The sequence below is a fragment of the Enhydra lutris genome, unplaced genomic scaffold (genome assembly GCF_002288905.1).
Source record: "Enhydra lutris kenyoni isolate GAN:26980312 unplaced genomic scaffold, ASM228890v2 scaffoldscaffold1, whole genome shotgun sequence".
Lineage (NCBI taxonomy): Eukaryota > Metazoa > Chordata > Mammalia > Carnivora > Mustelidae > Enhydra > Enhydra lutris.
The window spans coordinates 74,173,208-74,189,376 of NW_019154085.1; the positions used below are offsets into that span (position 1 = coordinate 74,173,208).

Here is a 16,169-nt window from a genome sequence, read left to right on the forward strand (position 1 = left end):
GAGAGTTTAAGGGAGTGGGAAGGATTGTAGTGCGGTGGAGCTTTAAGCAGCGGATCCTTTCTTTCAACGAACCTAAGTGTTTCTCTGGGCCTGGGAAGTTTGGCTCCGAATTGTCAGGGACCCCGCGGTGGGAGGGTGGGAGGGTGTGGGGGGTGGTTGGTGCCGGCAGGCACACACAGTCCTCTGTGTTTATTGATCAGCCTGAACGTCCGCCCAAGACGGGCTGGGCAGCGCCTCCGGGGAGGCCGCCGGGCTGCGGTTTCCTTCTGATCCGCTCTCTCACAGCGCTTGGAGCGGCTGCGCTCCAGGCCCCCAGCGCCCGGGGCCCTTCCGGGCCAGCCCTGGAGACCTGCGGCCGGCCCACCTCCGCGGGCCCTGGCGGGCGGGGGCGCCACTGTGGCTCTTAGGCCCGGAGACGCCCCGTCGGGGTCTCCAGGGCCCATCTCTGGACACCAGGGGTTCCCACGGGGGTCGAGCGGGGTTGAGCCCAGGCGGTGGTACCCCGCGCGTCGGAGGCTCCGCGAACCCGGCCCGAGGCTCTCTCTGCCGCGATGTGAAGAGTGCCGGCGGGGGCGGGCGCGCAACGGGAGCGTCCGCCTCCGCGGTGCCACTCCGGCCTGGGCTGCCCGCGGGAGCCGGGGGCGGGGACGCGGGAGCGCCGCCCAGCCAGCGCGCCCCGCCCGTGGGAGAGGAGGGGCTGCGGCGCGGTGGACCACTGGAGGCGCAGCGCCGCCGCCGCCGCCGCCGCTGTCGGTACTGGAGTCCGCGGCTCCGCGCAGGCGGCGCCCGCGCCTCCGCTCCCTGGCCAGCCCGCGCGCCCGTCTGCCGGTCCGCCCGCCCGCCAGGGCCGCCTACCGCCGCTGCCGCCGCTGCCAACGCAGAATCGGCGCCGCCGCTGCTCGCCTTCCAGGTAGGTGTCCTAGCGCAGAGGGGACCCCGGGAGCTGACACCGCGGTACCCGCACCGCAGCCCGGGGGCATTGTGCGCGTCCGGAGGGCCGGAGGGACGCGCGGGTGGGCAGCCGGGCTTTGGGCCCTGGAGGCGTCGCCGCCCCCTGGGGGTTCCCTTGGCTGGTGAACCCCGGCGGCGGGGGCGGCGATGCCTGTCGGGCCCCGTGGCCAAGGTGGGAGGGGGCGTCTGGGTCAAGGTTCCCCGCTCGCCACCCTCCCTTCCCCCTCGTTGTTGGGGGAATTCCGGCCTCCTGGCTCGCGCGCCCGCATTCCTCCGCGCAGCCCGGCACCCCCGCTCAGCCTGGCTGCCGGAGATTGAAGCTGTGGCCGGGAGAAGGACTGATGTAATTGTCAGCGGAGAACCGAACCCGCGCGGCGAGAGCGCCGGTGCCCGCGCCCGCTCCAGCTAACGCCTACGCCGCACCTCCCAGCGAATCCGGGGAGCCGAGATGAGCGGCTGGGGAAGTTGTGCATTGGGTTTTATTGTGCGCGTGCACTGCGGACTGCCCTCGCGGGCCACCCCTGTCCCCCGGCTGCTGGCTCCCCTGCAGCCTTCTCTGCAGCTTTGGTCCACACCTCCAGCCAGGGCCGAGTCTGCCTTCCCTGGTTCAGACCGGGACAGCGTTTGCATTGCAGTCTGGACGTGCTTCCCCTGCATTGAGCCCCGAGCTGCCCGCAGATCGTGTCGCCGGGGATGCTGGGGGGAGGAGAGGAAGGGAGACCTGGGGAGGAAGCCAGGAAGAAGTAATGACACCAGCAGATTTTTTTTTTTTTTTTTTTTTTTTAAGCCTTTACTGTTGTGGGCACATCTGCATGACACCTTTGGAGCTGTTTTTGAAAGTTATGACCAGATACTGATTTTGTGGCAATTCTATGATATTCCGAACAGTAGCTTAAACATAGAGACCCAAAGCTGGGGAAAGCATTACATAATGGACATGAAGCAAATGACACGAAACTAAGTGAACCCACTGGGTTGCCAGCTTATTTCTTTCTCCCAGATGCAAAGTCCTATAGGTTTTTTTTTTCTTCATACCAATTTCCTTCTTTAAGTAATTGAACTAGTTTTAGCAAATTGTATGTTATATTCACTCGTGATTTTTTTCCTAAATAAGAGAACAATTTTTCCTTGACATCTTTTCTTAAAATAAAAAATTTGCATGCTAGCGGATAGTTGTATATCAAGGGGCTGATTTGTAAATGTAGTCTTCCGTCAAAGGTAAAATTTTAAAATATCCCGTCTTAATATCATTAACTTTGTTTTCCTCTTGGTTGTGTTTTTTCCTCCCTCCTCCATCCCCGTTTGTTTTTTGGAAGCATTTCTACAGTTTTAGGTACCGCAAGCTCACAATGTTGATAATCCTCTCCAATGCTACAGCATTGCAGATACAAAGACTAATAATAAATGAAACAGAAGACCTCACAGTAACTCAGAGTGAGCAGAGTTCCCAAGGTCGAAGGGAAGCTGCAGTGTAACTCGCTATTATCACCTATAGAGAATGTGTCTTGTCTTCATTGAGTTATAAGGAAGGTCCTGATTGGTGGAATATTATTTCTATTATTCTTTTACCCTTGAATTTCTTGTGTTTCCCCTTAAAAATTTTTTTTTCTCAATGTGGAAACAAAATATTTCCATTAAAATCTTTGCTTTTAGAAAACCTAAAAATCCTGTATTTGCTGATTTTTTTTTCAGTTTTGTTATTGATAACTCAATTATACACACAATGGATGGATTCCTTTTGGGATATCTCAGTTTCAAATTATGGTTTTATCAGATGTCTCTTGGTATATAGTGTGATATGATTCTGCTGAACTTTTATAGGAATGCGTAAGTTTTCTCGTCTCTAGATTGCTTTAACCTTATGTTAACTGTACTCAGTGAAGAGGGATAAAGTCCTCCTAAGATGAAGCATTTGTGGTTGGAGATCTGTAGTACCACTGCAGAAACAGAAACAGGTTAATGCATCAGTAGGTAAAAGTTTTATGTGACTTTATTCATGAAACTGTTGGATTAGGGAGAAGATTCAAATTTGATTAAAACGCCTTGGTTAGGTAGCATTCAGTGATCATTGAGTGGATAATTTCTTATGAGCATCCATCTGTTCAAGACACTGGTCTAGGTACTGTGGGTAATACAAATAAGAATAAAAAGATGTCTCTACCTTCACGAGTTTGTAGTCTAGTTTGGGAGGATAAGTCATGAATTCTCAAGAGGTTTTTTTTTTTTTTTTTAACTGCGAAGGTTAAGTAATGATTATAATACTTCTTTAAAGTTTGTTTTTAATCTTGCAAAAAAGGTCTCATGCTACGCATTGACTTCTGGGAATTTTTTTCTTCTCAACATTATGTCACCATGATTCGTCCATGTTGTATATAGCTGTAGTTCACTGACTTCCATTGCTGTACATGATTCCATTATGTATCCGTAGCAATTATGTTTCCCTGTTCTGCCAGTGGCTCCCCCCCCTTGAAAAAAAATTTGCAGTGAGTGCTGCTCTGGTCATTCATGCTTCCTGGGGCACATGTGCAAGTGTTTCTCTTGGGGAAATACCAAGGTACAGAATTCTTGATTTGTAAGATGTGTAAGTATTCAATTTCCTAGTTGTTGCCAAATTATTTCCCAAAATTGTTGTACTAATTTACACAAGCCAGGGGAATAAACAAATACAAATCGTCAAATACAAAAAAGCATTTGTATAGGTACGTGTGTTGAAATACATGTTTTGTTTGTTTGTTTTAAAGCAGGAGGATAAACTTAAAACCTAGCACAGCAGTTGTCCTCTGAGAGGACCAGGGGGATGGCATGGGGAGGAACACACAGGTGGATATAAGTTGTTGGTAATGATCTAGTACCTAGAATAAGTTCATAGATGATTATCATATTTTATTTTATTTTTTATTTTTTTTTAAAGATTTTATTTATTTATTTGACAGAGCGAGATCACAAGTAGGCAGAGAGGCAGGCAGAGAGAGAGAGAGAGGAGTAAGCAGGCTCCCGGCCAAGCAGAGAGCCTGATGCGGGACTCTATCCCAGGACCCTGAGATCATGACCTGAGCCGAAGGCAGAGGCTTAACCCACTAAGCCACCCAGGCGCTAAATGATTATCATATTTAAAAAAAAAGAAAGAAAGAAAGAAAGAAGGTCTCATGCATGGATCAGTAGTAATTTAGAGTTCTAAGGAAAAAGAAAATAAGGACAATACAGTGTTATCATAAGGCACACCAGGCTCCTGTACCAAAAGACCCAGAAGATGTCAGTTGAGGGATAAGGAAGCAGTCCCTGTGTATAGGCATGTATTGTGTAGAGTTCATGGCAGAGGCTTATAGGAAAGATGAGCAGGAAGTGGCCTTGCTGAGAAGAGGAACCTCAGCCATCTTGAACAGAGGAAATGAACAGAAGTGGAAGAAGCCATGGGGAATTTTCCAACCATGAACCACTCAAAGAGTTTATTAAAAAGTCTAGAGAACTGATAGATTGGGGGTGAGGGTGTGAAGGGGAGAGATTCAAGGCAGGATCCCTGGTTTGGAAGCTGTTGATTGAGATGAGAATTCTCTGTTTGGAGAGAACTAAAAAGAAAGAATGGATTTTAAAAGATGCTGGGAGAAGAATCCAAGGCTTAAGATCCTAAATAGGAATAGGAGGAAGGAGTCAAAGATGTTTCACTTCATTTATTTTTTTAAAAAAAGATTTATTTATTTGGCAGAGAAAGAGAGACACAGAGAGAACACAAGCAGGGGGAGCCAGAGAGGGAGAAGCAGGCTCCCCGCCGGGCAGAGAGCCCGATGTGGGGCTCGATCCCAGGAGGCTGGGATCATGACCTGAGCCGAAGGCAGAGGCTTAATCCACTGAGCCACCGAGGCGCCCAATGTTTCATTTTAATGAAAAGAAATAGAGAAGTTTCGGTGGGAGCTTTTAGCATGATTTAGACATGTCAAGTGTGGGATGATCGATATTCGGCTTATGTTTGAAGATACGAACTTGGAGCTAGTGGGCAGTTAGGACACTCACAGTGAAGACTGATTTTCTCATGTTGTACCTGGTGCATATGGAAGAGTATCTGAGGGAAGAGGACATAAAATGCCTTTGTGTAATTTTATTGTGTGAAGGAGGTAAATGCTCAGTGGTTAAGGTGTGAAGATGATGTTTTGGATTGACAGGAAGCGGGTTCATGGAATTGAGAGTGTGTTGGCATCACAGTCAGAAGAGTTGGAATCAAATCTTTCTTGACAGTTTACTAGTTGTGTGTAATTTGGGGAAGCAGACCCCTCTGATCCTCAGTTATGGCACATGTGAAATGAAGATACTAATAACCACTTCCCGTGACTGCAGGGAACAGAATGTGATGGAGGGACTAGAGCCTTGCGGGCTGATGTTTGCTTTCATACTGTTTCCCATCTAATGTTGCAAAGTAATGGCACATGTGTTTGTATTTTCTGACATATACTCCCTTGAAAAGGATAAAGGATTTCAACTCTTGAAGTTCTCTTCATTATAATAAAGAGTTGCTTATGCTCTCCCGTGTGTACAGGATAGGGCTTTCTATTTCTAGGGCCATTCTGGAGTAATATATAGTGTCATTTTGATTGAATACCATTTTAGCTGGCATTCTGATTTGTAAATATTATGCTAGGTACTCAGCATTTTCTCGTCCTATTTTAAAATTCGTTTTCCGATTTTGCTTCTATTTCTTGACGTCTTCTGATCCTCTGTAATGTTTTTTTCTTGCTGATTTCACACCAGCTGATACAATGATTCGTGGTTGGATAGTTTTCCCCAAGGCAATGTAATTCTCAATTGCCTTTCCTTGGCATAGTGATTTGGAGAACATCTTGACATCTTGCTGGTAGTTCCATCAGCGGTTGAATGGAAATGTGGCAATATCTTACAGGAAAAAAGAAAAGAGAAAGGAAAAGAGAAAGACAGACCTCCTGAAGGAAAAAGTTTGTTGTTTACCATTATAGTCAGAAGTTATCAAAGAGCTCCTAAGAGAGTCAAGGACTCACTCCAGAAGCCTCTGTTTTTCAGGGATGATTAGTCATACCCTTCACTTCAGCTACACATTCCCTATATCCCATAAATAGATATAAATATTTAATGACTTGAAATCCAGGCTGGACTCAGGAGCTTTGGTCAAAACAATGAACAAAAATTAATTTTAGGGATAACTGACATGATCTACATCTCACTTGGTGAAAGTGGTAGTCTGCTCTTCTGGCACAGTTCTCAGTTTCCATGAACTTTGGAAGAAGTTCTGCATCCCTACATTCAGTTACCAGACCCTAGGCTGATCAGTTTCACAAAGAGGTGACCAGCATCTGTGGGTCTCTTGTGAATGGGCCATGGGCTGTCAAGTGCCTTCCTTCTTCTTTCAGCTCCTCTTTATTGAGCACCTACTATGTACCAGACACTCTCTTAAATGCTGGCTCATAAACCTGTCTGCCCTCAGGGTCCACCCAAGACAGAATCTACCAAAAACAAATCACAATTGAATATGTATGCGAATGTGGAGGGTGGATCTGGCTTTGGTTTTGGAATTTGCATGAAGTTTCTATTTTTTCATTTGTTCCTTAAACTTTTTCCAGATTTATGTTTAGACCTCCTTGAATTGAGAGTGCTATGGGGAAAAAAACGCGGTCCCTGCAAAGAACAGTTACTTTAAATGTACTTCTGTTTTATTGACTTTTTAAAGCAGAAGACTTTAAACTCATGGCAAGTCCTTTTGTCAAGAAGATACCTCAGTGTTGTCACATAGGAGAGACAGAGGTCAGGGAAAGGAGAGCTGGGTGGGTGAAGTCAGATTTGTGAGAATGGAATGTGTCTTAGTGCCGAGTTGATTTTTAAAGGGAAAAATGGAAAATAGACCAGAATGGTTAATTAAAGATCCAGCTGTATTACAGGGAATTGACTGTACTGAATCATGATGGTCACAAGATGAGGTTTCTGGTGGGCTACATGAACCCTTCTCTTTGTGTTCACTTACTTTATGTCGTAGTACAGTTTTTAAAAATCAGTTCTTTTTTTGTGTTTTTGAAAGTTTATCTTCCTTAGTAATCTCTACCCGCAAGGTGGTGCTTGATCTCATGACCCCAAGATCAAGGGTCACGTGCTCTTCTGGCTTAGCCAAACAGGCAGCCCTTAGGGTGTGTCTACATTAAAATAAATCATAATATAAATGTTGAATGTCTTTAAATTGTAAGAATTATTTTAATTATAGGCAACAGAAAAGTCCAGTGACTATTTCTGCTACTGGTTTGGCAGTTTACTTGAAAGTAAAGCCTCTCCTGTGGGAGAATATTCCATCCAGTAGGACCAGAGTCTCAAAATCTATAGTAAGCTGTGGAAAGGCAGAGCAAGAAAGGAGGCCAAGGCAGATAGCTTACTGTCCAGGAATAACTGGGTTAGAGAGTGTTAAGTATGTAACTTAACTCTTAAACTTGAAATAAGTTTAAATAAATAAATATGTAAACAACTTTAAGTAAAAGTAAATTTACATAAGTAAATAACATTTAAATAAGATATCAGCAGACTGAATCCGTTTCTCCAGTGTTGATGGTGAGTACAAATAATTCATAATTAATACACAAAAATGTTTCTCCTTTAGAGATGATGGATTATGTTTTTCTCTGCTCAAGAAAATCTGTGTATCAATTCACATAAATAAAACACATGAAGAAAATACTACTCAGGCACTAGAAATACTCATCTTTGCTTGATGGCTGGTGCTTGGATGACCTTTATATTAGATTACTAAGACGTTAGAGCTGAAAGAGGTTTAAAAAGTCATCTATTCCAACCTCTCCCATTTTCCAGCTGGGTAACCTGAGGCCCAGGGACTTGCCAAGTGAGGTGCAAGCCCTGTGTACAAATAGAACTAGAAGATAATGTGCCAAATAATTTACTCCTGTTGGGGAATAACAGGAAATAATGCTCTTCCCTAAATTGTGGGTACGGGAATGAGAGAATGAACCAACAGCAGCCTCTGCAGTGGAATTTTAACCTTCTTTTGTATCATTCTCCTTCTTGAGTGGCCAGTGTAGAAAGTGAAATCATACGTATATATGTATATTATTTTCTTGGGTTTTTAGAAAAAAGGCTTTGTTCTGAGGGTAAGATGAAAGGAATGACACTACAAATATCATTATTTAAATTTTTTTGCTGTTCGCTGTCTTGATCCCTATAACTTTGTCTTTTAATTCCATGGGCAGGAAAGGATAGAGAAAAATTAAATTTTCCCGGGTTAGATACTTTTCTATCTCTTTCCTTTGGCATTCTCTTTCCATATGGTAATATAAGAGAAAATCAAAATGTAGAGGGAATTGAGTCAGGAACAGAACATTAACTTCTACTTTTTTATCTTGCATCATGTTGAGGCAATTCTCACCATTGTGCTTGAGACAGCGACCTATCCACCTTTTGAAAAGAGCATGGAAGGAGAAGGGAGAGCAACAGCAGCATATTTTTAGAATCTTTTTTTCAAAAGTCAAACTTAAAATAAACCTGGCCTCAATTTTTAGCAATAGCTTTATTTCACATCTGCTACACTAGTGCCTAAGTTTTATCCTAATTTGAAGAAGTTACTTTGCTTTTTTTTTAATACGTAATGCAATGTTGCTGGGAGTAACACACTATGAACAATTACTAAAGCTTAAAGAATAAAGTATCTAAAAGAATATTAAAATTAGGAAAATTGTGCCATGTCATTTCTGGAGATAAAGTCTGATTTTTATTTTAAATTAAGATAACATTTTTGCTTTCTGTTTATCTGTCTCAGCTAGACAATCTTTTGCATATTCACACCCCATCAGGCAACAATCTGAGCAGTTTTTGTTGTATAATTTTCCTAGAATAGAAAAAGTAGCACAGTTTGAATGGCATGTTGATTATGAAAAGACATTAATGAAATTCTTTTTGATCTCAATAAACTTCAAATCGAAGCAAGAACTATAAAAAGAATGTGATCTCCAAGGTAGGCCAAGCAAATGTAGGGTTCATGTGCAACTCCATGAAGAAAGCAAAGGAGGAGAAAGCAAAATCGGCAAGAGCTCAGGGTAATGAAAGAGGAAGGTCAGGAAGGAAATAGATCGCTATTCTATCCCAGCTTGTCTTCCAGTCTCGTTTCAATCCCATCTGATGGAGGTCGGATATGAGGGAGGATATCTGTCGCTACACTTAAAAAAAAAAAAAGTTTTTAAATGTTTTGAAGAACGCAGAATACGTAAGATGAAAAGACTGATAAAGTAAATGCCATTTAAGGAAAAAATATTGTCTGTACTGGCAGAAGATAAATAGTACCACATGGAAAAGAAACCATAACATGCCACAAACAAGGTTTAACTCATTAATATCCAAAGAGCTCCTATAAATCAATTAAGAAAAATGACTGTTAATCTAATAGGGAAGGGGGCAACAGAATGAAAAAACAGTTGACAGAAAAGGAATTACAGATGGCACTTACAAATATGAAACTATGCTCAATTCATGGTAAGAGAAATGCAATTTTAAACTATTTAAGTTGCCCTCCCCACACTATTAAGTTGGGAAAGATTTTGATGTTTGTTAGTGCCTTATAGTGGCAAGGGTTTGGAAGTAACTGACAGACAGGTTCATGCATTATTGGGGTACAAAACGTACAGCATCTATGGATAACAAAATTAAAAGTTCACCTACCTTCTCATCCCCGGAAATCTAAGAAATTTTTCTGTAAATATACTTGTACATTGCAAAATGAATTTGCATAAAGATGTCGATTGCAACATTGTCTGTAGTGGCAGAAGACTCAGGGAAAGCTGAATATCAGCATGAGATTGCCTAAATAATTAGGAGCAGAAACAAAACTAGGTAGCTATAAATAACAAACACTTATCAATTGCTAAATTTCAAAAAGTAAGATCATTCTATATTTGCTGATATGAAATGATTTCTAAGGTATAACAAGGGAACAAATCAAGGTACAGAGTGGGATATGGCTGTTGGTGTTAAATATGAGTTTATAAATATATGTTTATGTGTAACTGTAAAGACTATCTCTGGAAGATGACACAAAAAACTGGTAAAGTGATTGACTCTGGGGAGGAAAACTGGGTGGTTGTGTGGGGATGTAAAGGACACTTACTTAGGACACTTAGTATATTCCTTACTACCTTGTGAATTTTTAAACTTACGAACATATTATCTATTCAAACCAAGATAATTTTAAAATTTAAGAAGTACAAACTTTCAGTTATAAAATATATATATTTTAATTTATTCGACACAGAGAGAGAGATCACAAGTAGGTGGAGAGGCAGGCAGAGAGAGAGGGGGGAAGCAGGCTCCCTGCTGAGCAGAGAGCTCGATGAGGGACTCAATTCCAGGACCCTGAGATCATGACCCAAGCCGAAGGCAGAGGCTTTAACCCACTGAGCCACCAAGCCGTCCCTCAGTTATAAAATTAAAAAAAAAAAAAGATTTTATTTATTTATTTGACAAACGGACATTACAGGTAAGCAGAGAGGCAGGCAGAGAGAGAGGGGGAAGCAGGCTCCCTGCTGAGCAGAGAGCCCGATGCAATGCGGGACTCGATCCCAGGACCCTGGGATCATGACCTGAGTCGAAGGCAGAGCTTAACCCACTGAGCCACCCAGGTGCCCCAGTTATAAAATACTTAAGTCATGGGGATATAATGTGATATAGTGATATAGTGACCAATATTGTAACAACTTTGTATGGGGACAGGTGTTAACTGGACTCATAAACGGGAATCATTTCATAATGTATAAAAATTATCAGGTCACTATGACATACACTTGAAATGAATAGTATATTATATGTCCATTATTACAATTAAAAAAAAATTGCTCGGGGATTGCTTTTACTGATCAAGAATATTGAGTAGTTGTAACCAAACAGTTGTAACAGGTAGCTGTTATACTTGTAACCAATGGCATTCCTTTGCAACTTTGGGGCTCATTCTGATCTGATATAAGAACATAGTAGTTACCATAAAGACTCAGCTAACAGGTGAGTAACTCATCTAACAGGCTAGAGTCCAGAGAAGAGGGAAACTGCCAGTGGTTGCCCTTTGGTACAGAGTTGTTGGCCCCTGCCCTTTCCACACCCAGGTCTCTCCCTCCCGTCACTTGCATTGCATCTCACCCCCTTTTACCTCATCATTCCTGAACCCCCACAGTAGTCTCTATCCCCTACAACTCAGAAGCTCCTTTTTGTTCCCTGTTCCACTAGGGGTCTTCCTTTGGCTGCCCCTTGTGGATTTTGTCCTCCCAAGCAGAGCAGAAGCTCCTTTTTCGGGCCAGTATATACTTGCTCAGAGTATTGTAAGTGAGTGATCATTCTGACATTCTTTAATCCTGTCATCTTTCTCAGGATAATTTATTTGAGAAAGTATTTCTTGAGCACCTACTAAGTCAGAAAAGGCCAGGAAGTAAAAAGTACTCATGAAATTGACATTCTAATTAAAGTAAATAAAAAGTAAAAGACAGTTAATTGCTGTTTTAGTTGCCATTAAGAACTGTTTAAGGACAATAAATGTGATCGATGGGGCCGAGAGCAGTGGGTAGTGGTGGTGGGTGTTTGCTTCCCAGCACCGCCATAAGTAAGTACCAGGAATTGGGTGGCCTAAAACAAGAGAAATGTATTGTCTCAGTGCTGGCGGCTTGTAGTTCAAAACTAAGGTGGGTCCCTCCTTGCCTCTTCTACCTTCTGGCAGCCCCAAGCATTCCTTTGCTTGCAGTAGCACAACTCAGTCTTTGCTAACCTTCTTCCCATGTCTCTGTTTGTGTGTCTCCTGTTTGTATAGGACACCAGTCATGATGGATTAAGGGCTGACCCTACTCCAGTATGACCTCATCTTAACTACATTGCAACACTCCTATTTATGAATAAGGTCATATCCTAGGGGAGCGGGGGTTAGGAATTCAGCATATCTTTTTGGGAGATACAATTTGATCCATAACATTGGGCTTGCCTGGGTGAACGGACCAGGGGAAAGGCCTTGCTAGGTGAAGACATTTGAATTGAACCTCAATAATGGGTAAGATCAGGTTGTGAAAAAATCTGGGTGCAGAGCCTTTCCTGCCAGAGGGAACAGCAAGTATGAGGACCCAGGGAATAAGCCTCTTGGAACCCAAGGTTTTACATTCTTAAAAAGGGCAAAAAGAGTATGTGGTTTGAGCAGGTGACTTTTTTTTTATTTGACAGACAGAAATCACAAGCAGGCAGAGAGGCAGGCAGAGAGAGAGGAAGAAGCAGGCTCCCTGCGGAGCAGAGAGCCCAATGTGGGACTCGATCCCAGGACCCCGAGATCATGACCTGAGCCGAAGGCAGCGGCTTAACCCACTGAGCCACCCAGGCGCCCCTGAGCAGGTGACTTTTATGGTTAAAGTCAATAGGACTTTACTTTTTTTTTTTTTTTTAAGATTTTTTTAAAATTTATTTGACACACAGATCACAAGTAGGCAGAAGGCGGGCAGAGAGAGAGAGACAGGAGGAGGCAGGCTCCCTGCTGAGCAGAGAGCCCGATGCGGGACTCGATCCCACGACCCTGAGATCATGACCTGAGCCGAAGGCAGAGGCTTTAACCACTGAACCACCCAAACGCCCCAGGATTATACTTTTTTTTTTTTTTTTTTTTTTTTTTAGGACTATACTTTTGAACACTCTTGGATTTTTCACTTTTGGTGAGGCAAAGACTGAAACTTTTTTTTCCTTAAAAATTAACTGCTGAGGGGGTGCCTGGATGGCTCAGTCACTGAAGCGTCTGACTTTTGATTTTGGCTCAGGTCATGATTTCAGGGTCGTGAGATCCATGCCTAGCACAGGGCCTGTTTGGGATTCTCTCTCCCCTCTTCCTCTGCCCCCCACCCCCATTAACTGCTGAGAAATCAGGCCTATAAGCAGTGGCTTATCACATTTTAAGAATTTTGTTGATTAAAAATTTCCTTTGCATTTTTTTTTTTAAAGATTTTATTTATTTATTTGTCAGAGTGAGCACAGGCAGACAGAGTGGCAGGCAGAGGCAGATGGAGAAGCAGGCTCCTGCTGAGCAAGGAGCCCGATGTGGGACTCCGTCCCAGGATGCTGGGATCATGACCTGAGCCGAAGGCAGCGGCTTAACCAACTGAGCCACCCAGGCGTCCCCCTTTGCATTTTAATAGAATTCTCCATCACTATTTTTGGGTTTATTAACCTAAAAACTTTAAGTATAAGAACATCTGAGAATTAAGTAGACTTCATAATAATAGAGGTTATTTTCTAGAGGTAAATTAATTAAGGCTAACTATAGCCTTTAAAAACCTGACATCATATATTAAATTGTCATTTTCAACAAGATTATAATGTTTTTGTAGTTCTCTGTGATATCTAATGCTAAGTAGCATTAGCATGATTTATATTACATATTCATGAAAATTCTTAGTTTCCTTGAATTTAAAAATTGATTCAGAGTACAGAAAAATCTATATGGAAATGTAAATTTCGGGATAGTTAGTCAAGAAGATTCCATGTTAGACTGGTACCATCTTTTAGCATTCATAAGTTAAAATGAGGTAATTTAAAATAGTAAAATATTTAATGCAAAATTGACACTATGATATTTGCATTAGAATATTACATATGCCTACTTTAGCCAGAACTTTGATATGGTTAATACAGATTTATTTATTTATGTTAGAGAAAAAAATAGTAGTTATGAGTAACAAGCTTCTGCAAAAAATTCTGAATGAGTTAAAAAATGTTTATGTAAAATTAGATTTTTATAGAGAACGGCTATTTAGGTAAGGCTTAGTGTTATAAACGTAGACTGGGGCCAAGGCTGCCTGGGTTCAAATCCTTGCTTGGCTTTGTCCAGCTGCATGACTCTGAATAAGTCCATAACTCTACTTTGCTTTGCTTTCCTAAAATGGCAAATATAAAAATGGCGCCTAACACAGAGGATTGTTAAGAAGATAAATATGGTAAAAATAATAACAACTAGCACTTACACAGCACTTACTATGTGCCCTGTTCTTAGAAATGTATATGATTTTATTCATTCTTAGATATGTATATGCATTAATCATATACCTGTATGTACATGTATGTGTACATATATACGATTAATGCATGTACATTTCTAAGAACAGGGCACATAGTAAGTGCTGTGTAAGTGTTAGCTGTTATTATTTTTACCATGTTAATTAAAAATTTATATTATTCACTAGTTGGAAACTTACTATGTAAAATGTAAATATGGTCATAACGTCTTTTATGCCTTGTTGCAAATCAAAAGCTAATATGAGAGAGATAAGAAAATTGTCAACAGGATTTGTAAGGCTCTGTTCTAATCTGTCAGAAGTATTTTATATGCTGACCCCCCTTAGTTATTGATAGCAATGACTATATCCAAGAGATTTGGTTAGGTCTTAAGGAAGAAAGAAAGATGATTAAGCTGTCAGTCCTACTCTCAAGATTCTGCCCATCCAATAGGGGAGCTAAGATATAATTTAGTATAATACCAATTGTAATGAGGTAAGTGTCATACCAAGAATGTGAGTTAATACTGTGAGGGCCTGTGGAGGCTGTGAAGGATCTGCGAAGGTTTTGTGATTAAGAGGGACATGGGTAAAAATGTAGGAACTGATGACATTTTTAGGAGGTGGGAAGGTTGGAGAGAGAAATCTGGGGTAGAAGATGAACAGAGAGATGGATGGGCAGAAGACCAAGAATCATGTCCCTGAGTCAAGAGAGAAAAGAATTTCTGGGAAGAGAAATGGGCTATCACAAATATAAAGAAGAGTCAAGGAAAAAGAGATTTTAGAAAGATCGTGAAAGCATTCCCTCCTTATCCTCCGTGGGCTAGAGATTTGGTTGCATAAAATTTCTAGTTGTGTGTGTGGTTTTTTTTTTAATTCTCTAAAAAGCACTTTTAAGACAAGCTTCCTTTTTTTTTTTTTTTAAGAGTTTATTTATTTATTTGTCAGGGAGAGAGGGAGCACAAGCAGGGGGAGCAGGAGGCGGAGGGAGAAGCAGGCTCCCCGCCAAGCAAGGAGCCCCATGTGGGACTTGATCCCAGACCCTGGTATCATGACCCAAGCTGAAGGCAGGCGCTTAACCCACTGAGCCACCCAGGCATCCTTTCTTTTTTTTTTTTTTAAGATTGTATTTAAGGACTAGCTACCATTTGTTTAGCACTTTTTGTCTGCCAAGCATTCTCCGAAGGATTTGAGGTGCTTATCCTCTTTTTTAAAGCCTTGCAGATGCTCTTACAGTCAATATTTTTATTTTTATTTTATGGATGCGGAAGCCAGGGTCCAGGGAGGAGGTGACCAGCTCACAATCCGCCTGTAGCAAGTGACCAAGGTGGATTTGAAACTGGCCTGTCTGGCCCTGAAGCCTGGACTCTTGACCAATTTTAGGTAATGATTGTTCCGTACCTTCAAGGTATTCTAGATGCAGAGTTGTTAAGACCCAACTTCTACTGATGACCGGCCACACTGGCCTTGCTGTTCTTGTAATAAGCCCGGGTTATTCCCACCTCAGGGTCTTGGCACCAGCTCTTTTCTTTTCTTTGGGGCACCTTCCCCCCACTACCCCCCAGCTCCCTCACCTTTCCCATGTCAGCTCGGATATCAGAGAGGCCGACCCCAACACTGCCCCGGAGTGTGTCCATGCACCCCCATCTGAGAACATATTCCTTATGGGTTTATTTGTTGTTTTTCGTCTCCTAACTTTCGTTGTCTATCTTAGTCACTGCTGTGTTCCCAGGACCTAGTTTCATGATGGGCACTTAATATCTGTGGGATGAACGAAAGCATGATATCTCGAAGATACAGGATTTCAGGTCATTGGTGAGATTCTGCAGGTCTGTGGAGATGCTAGCAATTCCGGTCGGCGGTTGTTCCTTTCCTATTTAGCATGTCTTTTTTCAATAACTTTGAATTGAAAACTAGGTGACATTTTAAAGGAAAGTACTAAAACTTTCTGCTGTATTTAAAGCAACACAACTTGATTGTAGAAAATCTTGCAAACACAGAAAAACGTGTTTTTAAAATTACTTTTAATCCTGTTTCTGGAAGCTGAATTTTAGCGTTTGGTTATATGTTTTCAATTCTTTATAAATTGCTTTCTTTTTTTTAGCAATGAATCATGATGATTTCTTGTATCACCCATTATTCTTCTTAACTTAATTGTAAAAATAGACTTTATTTTTAAGAGCCGTTTTGGGTTCACAGCAAAATTGAGCA

The 16,169-nt window shown here is 42.1% G+C and overlaps 1 protein-coding gene across 7 annotated transcripts in view; it reads left to right on the forward strand.

Annotated features, from left to right (window-relative positions):
- Positions 1–861: 861 nt before the first annotated feature.
- The window catches only part of LOC111148584 (oxysterol binding protein like 6), a 210,426-nt gene continuing 195,118 nt past the window's right edge, over positions 862–16,169 (forward strand). For all 7 annotated transcript variants that reach the window (XM_022505318.1, XM_022505404.1, XM_022505490.1 and 4 more), the window contains exon 1: positions 862–910. The gene's annotated coding sequence lies outside the window, so the exon portion shown is untranslated. The remainder of the gene's footprint in view (positions 911–16,169) is intronic.